At 34.9% G+C, this 5000-nt stretch overlaps 1 protein-coding gene across 3 annotated transcripts in view; it reads right to left on the bottom strand.

Annotated features, from left to right (window-relative positions):
* The window catches only part of LOC113824447 (uncharacterized), a 30331-nt gene that overhangs the window by 7649 nt on the left and 17682 nt on the right, over positions 1-5000 (bottom strand). The window lies entirely within an intron of this gene.

Raw genomic sequence — 5000 nt, 5'->3', positions numbered from 1 at the left:
GATGAAGGTGTGGGTGGTGGTGATAGTGATGAAGAGGGTGAAAAGGGCTTACATCATGGTGATGATGACGAGGGTGATGAGTGAGGGTGGTGATGATGAAAAGGGTAGTTTCTTTTAAGGGAATATAGCTGACAGCCTTGTGATTGCACAACCACTGATTTTAAACTGTTGAAATACTAATGCATTTGAAATAACATACTTGTAATTGATATTAATCTAAATATCAGCCAAAGTAGTTTTCGTCCTGTAGATTTTCTTAGGATACTACAATCATTTTAGAGAGAATTACCACACACACACGCACACACACACACACACACACACACACACACACACACACACACACACACATATATATATATATATATATATATATATATATATATATATGTATATATATATATATATATATATATATATATATATATATATATATATATATATATATATATATATATATATACATACATGGTAATAGTTGTTGGCCTTTGCCGGTGCGCTGCCTGACGCACCTGTTCTTTCTATAATAACATTGCCTAACTATTAAGTAAGGCTTTAGTATGTGTTGCTTATAATAATTTTTATTTGTTTGACAATACTGTGACGAAGACAAATCAGGTCTTTCATTATTTAGTTATTAAACATACCTACTTTGAAGGCATGTCTATTGAATTTTCGATTAGGTGGTTCATGGTATACCGTTCGATATCCGGCTGCATAATAATGACAATAATGATAATGATAATAAATAATATTAACGATCAGGACCATAAAAATAATAGTAATAATAATCATTACAATAACACTAACAACAACAACAATAATATTATGATAATAATGGTAATTACAGTAATAGCAGCAGTTATAGCGATAATAATAACAATAATATTGATAGTGTTATCATCTAGACCAACATACCGGTATCCCATGGGACAAAAAGCATCCACTGAAGAAACATATTCAAATCTCAAATAACATGCTCCCGTGACATCATTTGAATTGACATTAAATAATCATTACTTCAATTAACTTCTGCTTTTCCAAGATTTGATTACCATTGAGATGCAAATGAGGCACGCATTTCGATTTTCTGATAGCTTTTCGTTCGTGTTCTGTGATTCAGATTTGCAATTAGAACTCAATTAGCAGTCAGAGCCGGTTTTTTCGAAATTACTTAGCAGAAAAACGTGCTTTTGCAATTCCGTTTTTTCCCAATATACGAGAGAGATTTGACACTTCACATGTGCTCTAGATCGGTCTGAACATCTGTATGTCTACCCGCAGGTGTTGTGCTTCGGTAGTGAATCACTGAAGTATATTCACCAGAGTATAACATATGGGAGACCACAGTGTACATACAATCACAGAGAAAGTTGTAGTTAATGCGAGTTACATTGTTTACCTTCTTTCACCCATTTTCATTGACTACCATTCTGCAGTGTGACTGGCTAACGCCAAATGCGTTTTCTTTGATAACTTTAGGGAGATGGCAAACTAGGGTATATTCTCATGTCAGGAAAATAATACTTTTACCTACGATAAAAACCGCAGGAGTCATCTACATATTATAGTAATGGGAAATCTAAATATTCTTTTTAAATTATTTTTCGCTTTATATTGCAAATACTTTATTTAAGATAAAGTAATTATGTAGCCACAGAAAAAAATAGATATACAGGTTCTGCAGCCGACCAACTACGTCAACGACTGTCCTTTGTTTTCCGTTTAGCAGACCAATTTCCGTCGAATCACATCCTTGGTCATGAACTGAATACAAAAACGAAAAAAACAAAACAAACTTACTGGCAACCTAACACAAGTTTTATTCAAATATCCAACATTTGTCGATGATTCTATTCCCTTCTGGCGTGAGTTTACATGTATTCCTATTTTGTGGACGCACCTTTGCAGCCAGCATGCAAATTGTTCGGTAAACGTTCCAGTATTTCGCTTAACGGTACGAGAGATTAATGGGGATTTTACGACTAAGTGGGTGATTGGGAAAGAGCGAACAACAATCAATAGATTTCAAGAATACATTTTGCAAGCTTGTGCTTCGCGTGACTGTTCAGTCAGTTGGATTCTAATATATACATGTATTCCCGCGTTGTCTAGGTTCGTGTTGTGAAATATGCCAGAGATTTTTTTTTCTTTCCATTATTGGATCTTAATCGTAAACCTTTACTTCTTGTCCAATGTATCCGGTGTTTTATTTAGTTTCCTTTACAGTTTATATGTTTTGTCTATATGTTTATCCATGAGAGGTAATCTGTCGCATATTCCCCCTGGAGATATGAGGTCATTTACGATTAAAACTGCTTTATTTACAGGTGGTTCTTGACCTTTTTAGAGTCACGGTCCCTTAAGAGTCCGATGAAAGCTATGGACTCCCTTCCCCTGAAATATTCACATAAATACTTTACGTTCAAATTGTATACATTTCTGCTGAAATTTGATTATCTTATACATATATGAGATACACAAATCATTATCTAATTTCAAAGTAAACAATGTAAAACAACAACAAAAACGCTAATATAAATATTATTTTCGTCTGATCCTCACGAACCCCCGGAAACCCCAGGTTAAGAACCCAGATTTGAAGGATGCTTTTCGAATATACTAGTCAACAAGTGATTTCACATTCGATGAAATTCATCCACATCCAAGGATTATTGTAAAAAAAAAAAAAAAAAAAAAAAAAAATATATATATATATATATATATATATATATATATATATATATATTATAGCAGAACATGTAATATCGCAACACTATTTACATATTTTACATTGTATAATCATTCATTCATCTATACCTTCATTTGTTAATTTGTGCAAAGTAGAATATTTTATTTACTGTGTCTCAGCAACTGCATGATTTCTCTGGTATCCGATATGCTACTTAGCTTACGGTTCATTTATCATGCATTTCATATATCGCATGCCACATTCAGGGCACATTCCATCAAGTACATTTCTGACTCTAGAGTACTCCTTTGTCCTGCATAGTTGTTTATCAAGGGTGAACAATATTCAATATTTACTTTGTTGTTGTTCCATATTATGCAAAATAACATGTAGTGTAGTCTGCTATTTTTCATGATCTGTTATCTTAAATCATCTCTACTTATTCATCTAATTATTTATATATATTACAATCTTCATTTGTCTTTCTCCATCTCATTGTAACAGCAATATTTTTTCTGCTTCTTTAATCAACTCACTTCTATTTTTCCTTTCTTTTTGCCACGTAGCTATCTTAAATTATCTTACTCGCAACATGCACTTGACTGACCAGACTACACATTATCACGTTTCTTAAGCCTTGCAGATTTCTCAATGCTATCCGTCTATCAGGCTTCATGCTATGTTTTGAAACAAGTGCTTAAGTGAACTGAATTAGTTAGACACTGACTTTCATGTACTTGTATGTTCATTTTGAAACACGTACAGTATTTTAATGTTTCATCTTGCAGTCAAAATTTGTTGCTGTTTGTGGTGGTGGTCGTTTATCCCGAGGCAGTGTTTTGTTAACTGGCGAATCTTTTGTTGTTTTATTTTTATTGAGGAATTTGTATACTGAAGAATAGGAGACAAAGTTTTGATTTGGTGTTGAATGTAATGATTATGGCACAGCTACCACCACCACCATCACTACTACTACTACTACTACTACTACTACTACTACTACTACTACTACTACTACTACTACTACTATTACTGCTGCTGCTGCTGCTGCTGATAGTAATGATCATAATACCACCACTCCTGCTACTACTACTACTGTTCTAGTAGTAGTAGTAGTAGTAGTAGTGCTAGTGCTACTAGGACTACTACTACTACTACCACTACTGCTGCTGCTATCACTACTACTATGGTTATTACTACTAATGCTGCTACTCCCATTACTATTACTGCTACTACTACAGCTGCTTATACTACTATTACTACTACTGGTACCACATTGTGATAATGATGTTAATAATAACCATTATAATGATAAAGATAAAAAATAATGATAAAATAACAGCAGCAGCAACAACAGCAATAATAATTATGATAAAAACATGATAAACCTTCCTTCTTATTGGGCAAAGTGACCCTTGACCTTAAACTGTTCCTTAGATACGCGGTCATTGGGTCTGCTAGATCAACCAGTCTTAAGAAAGTAACATTAGTCAACAACTATAACCTTATTACAATCAAAGTTCTACAGCAAATAATCTGTTTACACACACACACACACACACACACACACATACACACACACACACACACACACTGAGTTATACATCCTTTCTTACTTACTCTCGCTCACCCTATTTCTGTCTCTCTCTGCTACACACATGTACAAAAAACTAAATTCCTTGTAACAATAATTCCAATAGTACAAGTGCTTCATAATCTATGCACAAGTATACGTTAGTGTACTCAGTGTACAAATGGGACACGGGACTGCCAAAGCTATATCGCATTGGTTCAAAAACATATTTCTACTCAATGGCTACATATGTTATCTTTATTTTCATCGATAAATCTTGCGTGTGGTGCTGCGTTTCTCTGGTTGCAGCGTGTATGTTACATGGGGACCTGCTCCCTTCAGCGAATATATCCTAGGCACATACACACGTACGCACACACAGGCACGCGCGCATTGATATCTCTCTCTCTCTCTCTCTCTCTATGTCTGTCCCTCCCCCTCCTTCTCTCTCTCTCTCTCTCACTCCCTTTCTTCCCCTCCTTCTCTCTCTCTGTATCTCCCAGTCTCTTACTCCCCTTCTCCGCCCCCTTGTCTCTCTCTCTCTCTCTCTCTCTCTCTCTCTCTCTCTCTCTCTCTCTCTCTCTCTCTCTCTTTTAATATTAATATTACAATCTGGGGTATTTGCCTCTAGCCTTTTCTATCTACCTTCCTTTCTGATGTATTGTATCGCCATGAGGATCCCAATTAATCATCAATACTGTATTTTTTGCATGAGTTTTATTTCACATGTTTCCT

The sequence above is a fragment of the Penaeus vannamei genome, chromosome 43 (assembly GCF_042767895.1).
Source record: "Penaeus vannamei isolate JL-2024 chromosome 43, ASM4276789v1, whole genome shotgun sequence".
Classification (NCBI taxonomy): domain Eukaryota; kingdom Metazoa; phylum Arthropoda; class Malacostraca; order Decapoda; family Penaeidae; genus Penaeus; species Penaeus vannamei.
This window is presented reverse-complemented; position numbering and strand designations above follow the sequence as displayed.